General features: G+C 42.5%; 1 pseudogene; it reads right to left on the reverse strand.

Moving 5' to 3' along the window:
- Positions 1 to 13563, reverse strand: part of LOC106603821 (leucine--tRNA ligase, cytoplasmic-like) — a 30454-nt pseudogene that overhangs the window by 539 nt on the left and 16352 nt on the right.

A 13563-nucleotide genomic window follows, 5' to 3' on the forward strand; every position in this document is an offset into this window, starting at 1 on the left:
ACTAGACCTGGGGAGGGATAATGCATGGTCGGAACTAGACCTGGGGAGGGATACTGCATGGTCGGAACTAGACCTGGGGAGGGATACTGCATGGTCGGAACTAGACCTGGGGAGGGATACTGCATGGTCGGAACTAGACCTGGGGAGGGATACCGCATGGTCGGAACTAGAAGCACAAGCATTTCGCTACACTTGCATTAACACCTGCTAACCATGTGTATGTGACAAATACATTTTATTTTATTTGGCGAGGCCCCAGGACCGGGTCCTCAAAGCGCATCAGCTCCACTTTGGACAGGTCTGCATGGGGACAGAGGGGACATGTAGGAGTTCAGGCAACATGGTTACATTGCAGGGTTAAACAACACTAACCTTGTAGATGCCTCACTTCAGTCAGGTCTGCAGGACATAACAGTGTTGAACTGCAGCCTAAAACAACATCATTCTGCTAATTGTATGATCAAAAGTTACTGTATGAAAACTAAGAGCAGAGTACTCATCTAAATGATTACTAGACATAAACTATTTGTACATCTTAAGGACAACCCTCAGTAAACCCTCACCCTCAGTAAAACTAACTTTTACATTTAACTAAGGCAATGGCAATAGGTCAAGGCAGGCAAATCAAAAAACATGATCAAATATGGCTAAATTATACGCTATCAATAGGAAAGCATTGAAGTTGGAAGGTCTTTAGGGGCTTAAAAATATACCTTTAATTAGCCTGATGGCTTTGGATAGGCTGCGGATGATGCCGTCTCTGCTGTCGCCCTGTCGGATGGTGATGGTGATGGTGAAGGTGATGGTGAAGGTGAAGGTGATGGTGAAGAGACCGTTGGATGGATGGGGGTTGACCAGGAACACTGCCACACCAAGCTAGGAGACACACACAGCTCCCTGGTCTGAACTATAGTCATCATTCATAAAGTGTTCAAATCATTTCACAGACAGACATACATGTTGCCATAAATAATATGTTGTGTCAAGTGTCAAGTTATTATTTATCATCACTTTCAAAATGTTTAAGTAAACATTTAACATGGACTGATTGAACACGTTGTAAGGGCTGTCGTGTGAGAGAGAGTAGACCAAGGTGCAGCGGAGTTAGTGTTCATCATTGAATATTTAATCACAGAAAGAACACTATACAAACAAAACAAGAAAACTGACAGCCAACCAGTCCTGTCAGGTGCAAACACTAACAGAAACAATTACCCACAAAACCCAAAGGGAAAACATGCCCCTTATGTGTGACTCCCAATCAGCAACAACGAGCTTCAGCTGTGCCTGATTGGGAGCCACACACGGCCCAAAACAAAGAAATACAAAAACATAGAAAAAGGAACATAGAACGCCCACCCAATGTAACACCCTGGCCTAACCAAAATAAAGAACAAAAACCCCTCTCTATGGCCAGGGCGTTACACACGTTTAGTGGTATCAGTGTTTTCAAGATAAAATAATGAATAATAAAGAGGTCTCTCTGGAAACTGTTGCTGTTACTATAATGATTCTAATAGCATCTACAATGTCCTGTCTGTTTGTCTGTGTGGGGAGCTGATCAAGCAGAAATACAAACTAGTGAAGCAACTGACAGGCAGGTCTTTGTGGTAGAATGGCAGCTCAAACAAAAGGATGTGTCTGTCCGTCTACCTCGGATCTGAAGACACTGAACGGTTTCCCAAGGCAACAGTCCTCCTTTATTTTGCCATCTTGCCTCTAATGCGAACACAGCATCTATCTGATCAAGCTGGGGTGAAGAAGAAGAAGAAGAAGAAGAAGAAGGAGGAAGAGGAGGAGGAGGGAGAGGTAGGACAGGGAGGAGAGGCAGAAGAGGGAGAGAGAGATAGGGAGAAAGATTGAGGGAGAAACTATTAACACAGTAGTTTAATATTTGATAGGGCCAGTGTGACATGTTTGGAGCGTTGTGAATTCATACTGTGGGGAACAGGGGAGATGGTTGGCATTAGCCTGAAATCCTCATGCGATTGGCGCTGCAGAAAAGTTACCCACATTACACATTCAAGGCAACTGTTGTTGTTTCAGTATAATTAAGACTGGTTAGAGAGGGTATTAGAAACTAGATACAGTTAGTTAGACAGGCCTGGTGTGCAAGCAAATGCCCCAAATAAACATCACAGGCTGGCTGAATCACTATGGTTGCTATGGGAGTTATGTAAGGGATAATCAACAAGGGGCTATGCGTTCTATGGTAAATAATGAACGACGTGGAAAGTGTGTTCCAAGATGTTTTAGCGGAGTGGCGCCAACCTTCGACGGAGATGCATTATTTTCCAGAGAAAGCATAGAGCCATGGTATAATATTACAGAACTAATAAAGTATTCATCTGTATTGGGGAATTATCTTGGATAATGAATGAGGTGGAACATAGGTGAGATTAATAAAACACATAGGGCTGTATAGTTGGACAATAGTGCTCTTAATCAGATAGACAATAGCTGCATTCAACTCTGGAGGTGGAGGACAAACTGAAAGTCAAACTGAAAACAGTCAATTGGGAGAAAAAGAAACGCTTGATAGATGTTTCAGAGATTACCAGGGGGCGGAGTTAAGAGAATGAATAGCAGGTTGTAGAGCCTATCCTTCACAACTCACAACTCAGTTAAACTATGTTCTCCAGAAGCACTGCACCCGTCCATTCAGGTCAGAGTATTAGGTGTAGCTACCTCCAGAGAGTTTGTCAGTTAAACTATGTTCTCCAGAAGCACTGCACCCGTCCATTCAGGTCAGAGTATTAGGTGTAGCTACCTCCAGAGAGTTTGTCAGTTAAACTATGTTCTCCAGAAGCACTGCACACGTCCATTCAGGTCAGAGTATTATCATCATCCGAAGGAAGAAGACGTACATTTCTCAGGACTTTTTATTGTCGACAGTGACATCAATGTCTGAATGTTGTGCGTGTATCGAACTGTGGGGGGGGGGGTTGGGGGGGTTATTGGGGGTTTTACATGCTGTGTAATAATAGGTAATTACCACTAATGACTTCCTGTTACTTTGATAAGTTTCAGCCATATGTCCTACTGTATGGCTGTTACTATTCCCATTAATGTTAGAGTTGCCAATACTGCTCTGCTTATTGTTTATCTATGCAGTATTATTCCGTACTGCACAAGTACTTTTGCAGAAGTGGGTAAATTGTTTTTGCTCTTTTGCACCATAGTATCTCTACTTGCACATCATCATCTGCACATCTATCACTCCAGTGTTAATGCTAAATTGTAATTATTTTGCCTCTATGGCCTATTTATTGCCTTACCTCCCTAATCTTACAACATTTGCGCACACAGTATACAGATTTTTCTATTGTGTTATTGACTGTACGTTTGTTTATCCCATGTGTTTGTCTCGTCCTGACCAGTAAAATGGGTTATTTGTCATTGTAGTTTGGTCAGGGCGTGGCAGGGGGGTGTTTGTTTCATGTGTTTCGGTGTTTTTGGTTAATGTTCTATATTTTCTATTTCTATGTGTATATCTAGTTGTCTATTTCTATGTTGGGTTTTTGGTAGGATCTCCAATTAGAGGCAGCTGGTTGTCGTTGTCTCTAATTGGAGGCCATATTTAGTTGGGTTTGTTTTCACTTGTGTTTTGTGGGTGGTTATTTTCCTGTATAACATGTGTTGCCTTACGGAACTGTTTTCGTCATTTGTTTATTTTGTTTAAGTGTTTCTTTCAAATAAATTAAGAAAATGAGCACTTTACCCGCTGCGCCTTGGTCCAATCCTTACGACGCCTATGACAGTGTTGCTGTTTTTGTCACACTGCTTTGCTTTATCTTGGCCAGGTCACAGTTGTAAATGAGAACTTGTTCTCAACTGGCCTACCTGGTTAAATAAATGTGAAATAACATTTTTAAATAAATTGTTGTATTGGTAAACATAGTATTTTGCATGCACACGCTACCACAGCGTTTTCCATAGTGGCTTTTATTAAGGTGTTTTATTGTGCTGGCATGGGCGAGCTTCTAGAGTCCTCCCAGACGGTTCTTGGAGCTTGCTCATACGACCCTGTGGTGCCAAGACAGATCTGATAAGAGCTCAGCCTGGCAGAGAGAGGGTGTCATAAATATTGACCCTTTGTCAATCCAAGTAATTTGTTTATCTCTCTCTCCAAGAGGTGAATGTTTATGTTTATATTGATGCTGTGTTTATAGCCCTTTATAGACATGTTGTAAGTGTAATGCCATTTGTCAATTATTAATGTACATACATGTATATGTCATTGTGGTAACCCTTACTGTTTAAATGTGTGAGTATATTTTCCTTATAGAACCACAACAATAAGATTTCCAAGTCATTCGGATGATCAAAATTGTATAAACATCTTCAAATGGAAACAGCTGTGTCCGTGTGTGTGGTAGTGACTTTCAAGAGTACAGTGAAGGGCCTCAACATCATGTTCTGACCGGACAGCACCATAGTGGGCAAAACCAAACCAATAACTATATATTGGGTGAGGGCATTCACCACCGACCACTCAGACGGGTGAGGGCATACCAGCCAAACGCTTTTACATGGTCTTTCTAGCAGGATTTAGTGACCAACAGTTTTACATGGTCCGCCATTTCTCCTGATTTAGAGACCAATAGTTTTTACACACACACACACATTGGCCTAAGAGCCTTCATTTTCACAGCTATTTAGATTGGACCTATACAGTAGGGTTTTACAGTCCCAACACAGGCAATCATCTGGCTTGGAATATATTGTTTGTTGGATATTTGATCACTTTGATGCAGTCATACCTCTAGCAATACCCATGCTAAGCTCTGAACAACTGAGAAAGGTTATCCAATATTGATCACTGTGGTGCTGGCCCGGTAGTGAATATGGGTCGCACTGGCCCGGTAGTGAATATGGGTCGCGCTGGCCCGGTAGTGAATATGGGTCGTGCTGGTCCGGTAGTGAATATGGGTTGTGCTGGCCCGGTAGAGAATATGGGTCGTGCTGGCCCGGTAGTGAATATGGACTGTAGAAATACAAGTGATCTAATGACGGAAACAGTGTCCTCAATGTGCTTACCAACTGTACAGAGCAATATATGTTTTTCAAAAGAATGCAGAGAGCCTAGCAGAGGTCAGCCAAGGGCCGTGTTATAGTGAGGCCCTGGCCCCCACCACAGAGACAGACCAGGGCCCTGGGGGGTGGAGAGGGGCCAACTCTCCTGTCCTCAGCCTCACCTTGATCACAGCAAGGAAAAGTATAACTCTCTCCATCTGTTTCTAGAGCTCCGGCAGGGCGCTCAGCTCCATGGCAATGACCTTGGTATCAGGCAGAGTGCCCTTGTTGCTCTGAGAACACACATCCAGGGACACACACACACACACACACATACACACACACACACAGGAGTGTCAGTCTATCATCAGGGGGATTCCAGGCCGTCAGCAGCATAGCGACTTTCTCTGCCTGTGGGCGGATCACAGCTCACAGTAGGGTCTCTATATTCTGTAGCCACTCCTCCCCAAAACAACAGGAGGGACAAGCTGAAATGCAGATACATTTCAGAACCATCTATTTCTGTGTCTCAAATGGCACTCTATTCCCTAGCTGCATTTACACAGGCAGCCCAATTCTGATATTGACCAATCAGATCAGCTCTTTAGTCAATAATTGGGCAAAATAAGTACAGCAATAAATGCAGCCATTGTGCACTAACTTTGACCAGATCCCTATAGCACCCTATTCCCTCTATAGTGTTATTTGGGACATAGAGTCAAGTTCATAGGCTCACTCGGTCTTCCCGGCCTGATTCCCAACCAAGCAGATTCCTGGGGTTAGTCTTGTAGTGTTTTCCCAGCAGAGAGAAGGTATTGTGCTGCCAGGAGGGGTACGTCTTGGCCACGTAGATGGTGCAGTAGAAGGGCTTGGCCGGGGGTTTCACGTCGCCCTTCTGTAAAGGGAGGGAGGGAGACGGAGTAACAGACAGAGAAACAGACAGACAATAGAGAGATCAGTCAGTCTGCAGCCTGCTAGCACAGCAGTAGTGTTAGCCTGGCTGTGATGCTCATCAGAGCAGGAAGTCCTGACCCAGCCAGACGTCCATTAGCACCTGGGCTAACATGACATGACTGAGAAATGTCACTCTCTAGTTAATGCTGCCAAGTCTACTGTGTTATATAAGATCCTAAACCTATCTGGAGGATGAGTATTCATTGTACCCCCTCTAAGAGCTACTGTGTGAACTAGTCTCAGTGCCAAGTGGAGCTGGGCATCCGTGAACTCATTTAACATGACAGCTGTCGACTCTCTTCTAGTTACCACACGGGACACTGCCACCACGTTCGTTTTTCTCCCTTCTCAGATGAGTAGTGGAGGGTGTGTGAGCCATACATTAAAGATGCTGTCTAGTCCCTATGGCAGAAAGCTTCAGCTAGGCTAATGGTCTGTAAATAGGTCTCTTTGAAGAAGAGCTGTTTTCACTGACTGTTACCAACTATCCTACTCATAGGGGATGTGTAATAGCCGTGTTTATGTTTTCTATGGAAAAAATAATTTGTCTTTACTACATGCACCAAAAAATATAGACAGTGACTGAAGAGCCATCTGTCGAGGCTGGCAGAATACAGCTTCACGTTGTCAATACACTCCTCGCCATAGAATTATGTATGGTACTATCTACGGAGATGTACACAAGATAGGCTACAAGATCAGAGTAGCATTTTAACTTCTGTCTAGGACCGCAGCCATTTGACTGAGACCTCATTGGTCTCTGTGATAACATTAGAATCCAATGAGACCTAAATGTCACCATTGGGTAATTGCTGTACAACTTAGTGACATATGCCTGTATCCAAGGCTGCTTGGTATTTTCAGGGTTTAATGAAGAGACTTGTTTTCTGGCTCACTGTGCTGTGTGAAAGGGAGAGGATTCTGCAGGACCATTATGTCCCATCTAACAATTAAGCTATTCATCAACATTGACCACAAAGGCACATTTCAAACTTAGTTCAGCTCCATTAACCCTTTATACTCGTGGGGAATTGGCCTACATGGATAGAGCTAATTTGAAATGTTTCTACAGAAGATATATGAAAAGCATATGGTAGCCATGGTAGCAATTGAAAGGGAACAATTTGAAGATTATGGGGAAATTATTAGACCAAAGGTTAGGACACAGAAGTTCACCTGACACAAGACTGAATCCAAACAAGACACTGTTGATTTGGTGTGCATTTTACATTTATTGTACTTTTCGCCCGCATTTGTTGATAACGAAATAAGAAAATACTCTGGATACATTCAGTAACATGATAAGAATATTCCTGGAAGCCTCCCGGGTGGCACAGTGGTCTAAGGCACTACATCGCAGTGCTAGCTGTGCCACCAGAGATTCTGGGTTCGAGCCCAGGCTCTGTCACAGTCGGCTGCGACTGGGAGGCCCATGGGGCGGCGCACAACTGGCCCAGCGTCGTCGGGTTAGGGAGGGTTTGGCCGGCAGGGATATCCTTGTCTCATCGCGCACTAGCGACTCCTGTGTCGGGCTGGGAGCAGTGCATGCTGACCAGGTTGCCAGGTGTACGGTGTTTCCTCCGACACATTGGTGCGGCTGGCCTCCGGGTTGGATGTGCATTGTTTCAAGAAGCATGGATCTCTTCCGAGTCCGTACGGGAGTTGCAGCGATGAGACAAGACTGTAACTACTACCAACTGGGGAGAAAAAAGGGGGGTAAAATAAATAAATAAAAGAAAAAGAAAATTCCTGGAAAATTTGGTTTAGGTGCAACACAAGGCAAAAAATGACAAGGGTTTGAGTGAGAGGACTACTGGTGTCTCCAAAGTGTACACAGTTCCTAAGTAAATTCAATGCACTTTTATGACTCAAAGAAGAGTCTTCAACTACAATTCCTGACATTTAGGTCAGTTAGGATCACCACTTTATTTTAAGAATGTGAAATGTCAGATTAATTATAGAGAGAATGATTTATTTCAGCTTTAATTTCTTTCATCACATGATAAAGCACGGAGAGAACATGAGATTCTGGTGCAAAACATGCGGCCTACAACATTACAATGAAGTAATTAATTAATTAATTAATTAAATTGTATTTCCTTGTCAAATCGCCAATTGGCAACCCATCCCTTACGGGATTAATTGACACAAACAAACTTTACAATAATTCACTATGGTAATAAAATTATAATTCTTCTTCCGGTGTTCTCTGCATTGCTGATCGCATAAAGAGTGGGAAAAAAAATTCTAAGACAAAAGAAAGAAAGAAAGAAAAAGTAAGGTAAAAATCAATAAGTAATCGTATATTACATCCCTAGAGCAGTAAAATAATATACATACATACAGTTGAAGTCGAAAGTTTACATACACCTTAGCCAAATACATTTAAACTCAGATTTTCACAATTCCTGACATTTAATCAGAGTAAAAATGTAATGTCTTAGGTCAGTTAGGATCACCACTTTATTTTAAGAATGTGAAATGTCAGAATAATAGTAGAGAGAATTATCTATTTCAGCTGTTATTTATTTCATCACATTCCCAGTGGGTCAGAAGTTTACATACTCTCAATTAGTATTTGGTAGCATTGCCCATAAATTGTTGAATTTGGGTCAAACGTTTCGGGTAGTCTTCCACAAGCTTCCCACAATAAGTTGGGTGAATTTTGGCCCATTTCTCCTGACACAGCTGGTGTAACTGAGTCAGGTTTGTAGGCCTCCTTGCTCGTACACGCTTTTTCAGATCTGCCCACAAATGTTCAATAGGATTGAGGTCAGGGCTTTGTGATGGCCACTCCAATACCTTGACATTGTTGTCCTTAAGCCATTTTGCTACAACTTTGGAAGTATGCTTGGGGTCAATGTCCATTTGGAAGACCCATTTGAGACCAAGCTTTAACTTCCTGACTGATGTCTTGAGATGTTGCTTCAATATATCCACATAATTTTCCTACTTCATGATGCCATCTATTTTGTTAAGTGCACCAGTCTCTCCTGCAGCAAAGCACCCCCACAACATGATGCTGCCACCCCCTGTTATGGCTGTCGTCTGAAGGAGTGGACCAAAGCGCAGCGTGGTACGTGTTCAAGATGATTTATTAAACAATGAAACACTAGAACAAAAGAAACAAAATGAAAAGCCAACAGTTCCGTCAGGTAACGAATACAAAACAGAAAACAACTACCCACAAACACAGGTGGGAAAAGGCTGCCTAAGTATGATTCCTAATCAGAGACAACGATAGACAGCTGCCTCTGATTAGGAACCATACTCGGCTCAAAACAAAGAAAAACAATACATAGAATGCCCACCCCATATCACACCCTGACCTAACTAAACAGAGAAAAACGGCTCTCTCAGGTCAGGGCGTGACACCCCCGTGCTTCACGTTTGGGATGGTGTTCTTCGGCTTGCAAGCTCCCTCTTTTTCCTCCAAACATAATGATGGTCATTATGGCCAAACAGTTCTATTTTTGTTTCATCAGCCCAGAGGACATTTCTCCAAAAAGTACAATCTTTGTCCCCATGTGCAGTTGCAAACCATAGTCTGGCTTTTTTGTGGCGGTTTTGGAACAGTGGCTTCTTCCTTGCTGAGCGGCCTTTCAAGTTATGTCGATATAGTACTCGTTTTACTGTGGATATAGAAACGTTTGTACCTGTTTCTTCCAGCATCTTCACAAGGTCCTTTGCTGTTGTTCTGGGATTAATTTGCACTTTCGCACCAAAGTACGTTCATCTCTAGGAGACAGAGCGCATCTCCTTCCTGAGTGGTATGACGGCTGCGTGGTCCCATGGTGTTTATACTCGCATACTATTGCTTGTACAGATGAACGTGGTACCTTCAGGTTTTTGGAAATTGCTCCCAAGGATGAACCAGATTTGTGGAGGTCTACAATTTATTTTCTTAGGACTTGGCTGATATATTGAGATTTTCTCCTGATGTCAAGCAGAGGCACTGAGTTTGACGGAAGGCCTTGAAATACATCCACAGGTACACCTCCAATTGACTCAAATGATGTCAATTCGTCCATCAGAAGCTTCGAAAGACATGACATCCTTTTCTGGAATTTTCCAAGCTGTTTAAAGGCACAGTCAACTTAGTGTATGTAAACTTCTGACCCACTGGAATTGTGATACAGTGAGGTATAAGTGAAATAATCTGTCTGTAAACAATTGTTGGAAAAATTACTTGTGTCATACACGTAGATGTCCTAACCGACTTGGCAAAACTATAGTTTGTTATCAAGAAATTTGTGGAGTGGTTGAAAAACAAGTTTTATCTTCTTTAGGCTAGGATCCTTTTTTCTCAATTTTCGCATGACTGACGTGCCCAAAATAAACTGCATGTTGCTCAGGCACTGAAGCTGGGATATGCATATAATTGGTACCATTGGAAAGAAAACACCCACACTCTGAGGTTTGTAGAAATGTTAAAATAATGTAGGAGACTATAACACAATAGATATGTTTTTTTTGAGAGCCCATGCTCTTACAATGGAAAGTATATGGAAATAATTAAATCTAGCTCTCAGTATGCAATTCCTATGGCTTCCACTGAGTGTTAGTAGTCTTTGTTCAATGTTTCAGGCTTGTTTCTTCCAAAACAAGTAAGAATAATGAGTTTTAGTACAAGGACATCTGCTTGGAAATTTGTGTGACCGCGCACCATGAAGACAACGGGCACCTGCTAATATCGCTTTCCTATTGAACATACTTATTTCCATATGAAATATTATAGTTTGATTACATTTTAGGGTATCTGAGGATTAATTAGAAATGTATTTTGACTTGTTGAAACAAAGTTTAGGGGTAGATTTTCGGATTCCTATCTTGGAACGCTGAATGAGTGGATTACTCAAATCGATGGCGCTAACTAAACAGACTTTTTGGGATATAAAGAAAGATTTTATCTAACAAAACGACACTACATGTTACACCTTTTGGATGACAAATCAAAGGAAGATTTTCAAAAAGTAAGTGAATATTTAATAGCTATTTGTAAATTTATGAAACCTTTGCCGGTGGAAAAATATTTTGATGTGGGGCGCCATCCTCAAACAATCGCATGGCATGCTTTCGCTTTAAAGTCTACTGTAAATCGGACAGTGCGATTAGATTAACAAGAATTTAAGCTTTCAACCGATATAAGACACTTGTATGTACCTAAATGTTTAATATCCATAATTATTATGATTATTTATTTGAATTGCGCGCCCTCCAGTTTCACCAGAAGTTGTCCCACTAGCGGGACGCCTAACCTTTTTAATGACTCCAACCTAAGTGTATGTAAACTTCCGACTTCAACTGTATAAGCTTCTATTTTGAGCTCTCCTAGCTGTGCCATTGGGGAACTAGAGAAAGCACAAGTGTAGATGTTTTGAACACAACCCTGCATCCCCGTCATCACACAATTAATGTTGTTCATGCCAGGTATTCCCAAACTGGTGTACGCAATGCCGTCGGGGGGTAAGCTAAATAAAAATGTGATTCACATTTAAAAAAGTACCAGCAGTACAACACCTGCACCTGTCGACCACACAAGTTGTTCGGCTTCCACGAGCACATCCAATGCTAGCATCAGTAATTCTACATTTGTTGTTAGCCCAGCTAGCATGGATACTGACAGTTGTGAATCTGATGCAGCCGAAGAGCTACTGCCCACTTACCCGGGAAAGCACCGAACAACAGACAGGGACGTTGGACCATCGAAGAGGCACAAATATGATGAGAACTACATTGATTTGGGGTTCACTTATATTGGGAGTAGTGCCCTTCCTCAGCCACAGTGTGTTATATGTGCAAAAGTACTATCATCTTATATGGTGAGTTACCGAGTGGCTAGGACAGGCAATCCCCATACTATTGTGGAGGACTTCATTCTTCCTGCTGCCGTGGATATGGCTGGGACAATGCTGGGAGAAAGGCCAACAAAAACTATACAGAGAATGACTTCATCAAACAACACTGTTTCACAACGCATCAGTGACATGACAGGAGATGTTTGAAACAATTACTGCATCGCATACAAGCCAGTGAATTCTATGCGCTACAGCTAGATGAGTCAACAGACGTGGCGGGCCTGGCACAGCTCCTGGTATACCTCCGTTACGTTTATGGGTGGTCAATTAAGGAAGACATCCTGTTCTGCAAACCACTGGAAACCAGGACAACAGGAGAGGATATTTTTAAAGTACTGGACTTTGGTGGTCAAGATGTGTTGGTATCTGTACTGATGGCGCAAAAGCCATGACAGGTATGACATAGTGGAGTGGTAACGGGCGTGCAAGCAGTTGCTCCCGACGCCACTTGGGTACACTGCATTATCCACCTAGAGGCTCTTGCTGCCAAGGGAATGCCTGACAGCTTGAAAGATGTTTTGGACACTACAATGAAAATGGTTAACTTTGTTAATTAAAGCAAGGCCCTTGAACTCTCGTGTATTTTCTGCACTATGCAATGATATGGACAGTGACAATGTAATGCTTTTACAACATACAGAAGTGCGCTGGTTATCAAGGGGAAAGGTACTGACAAGTTTTTTTTAATTTAGAGACGAGCTTAAAGTTTTCTTTGCTTAATTTTCACTTGTCTGACAACTTGCGTGATGACTAGTTTCTCACACAACTGGCCTATCTGGGTGATGTTTTTCTTGCCTGAATGATTTGAATCTAGGATTACAGGGACTCTCCGCAACTATATTCAATGTGCGGGTGTCACGACTTCCGCCAAAGTTGGTGCCTCTCCTTGTTCGGGCGGCGTTCGGCGGTCGACGTAACCAGATTTCTAGCCGCCACCGATCTACGTTTCTTTTTCTATGTTGTTTTGTCTTGATTGTACACACCAGGTTTCCATTACGTTATAATTTACTCCCTATTTAACCCTTTGGTTCCCACATGGTTTGTGCTGTTTGTTCGTTGTGAAGTGGTCAGTATTTCTGTGAGCTGGTGTGTTTCCCAGTGTGGAATATATGTTTGGTTTATTTTCGAGTAAAGTTACGTTTTTACTCAGTTCTGTGTCCTGCACCTGACTTTGTCCGACCCACTACACCCTGACACTTGACAGCGGGACAAAATTGAGGCTATGATTAATAAGAAGTTGCAAGGACAACACACGTCTTTCCATCATTGTATGATTTTTTTGTGTGCAAATGAACTCAAGCTTACGGACAATGTTAAATGTGATATAGTGAAGGACCTGAGTAGGTTGGGAGTGTAATTACGCAGGTACTTTCCCAAAACTGGATTCGTTATGGCTTTCATGCCCTGCCTCCAGTCCACATAACGATATCTGAGCAAGAGAGCCTCATCGAAATTGCAACAAGCGGTTCTGTGAAAATTGAATTTAATCAGAAGCCACTGCCAGATTTCTGAATTGGGCTGCGCTCAGAGTATCCTGCCTTGGCAAATCGCGCTGTTAAGACACTGATGCCCTTTGCAACCACGTACCTATGTGAGAGTGGATTCTCGGCCCTCACTAGCATGAAAACTAAATACAGGCACAGACTGTGTGTGGAAAATGATTTAAGACTGAGACTCCCTCCAATACAACCCAACATTGCAGAGTTATGTGCATCCTTCCAAGCACACCCTTCTC

Source organism: Salmo salar, chromosome 04, assembly GCF_965601325.2.
Source record: "Salmo salar chromosome 04, fSalSal1, whole genome shotgun sequence".
Taxonomy (NCBI): Eukaryota; Metazoa; Chordata; class Actinopteri; order Salmoniformes; family Salmonidae; genus Salmo; species Salmo salar.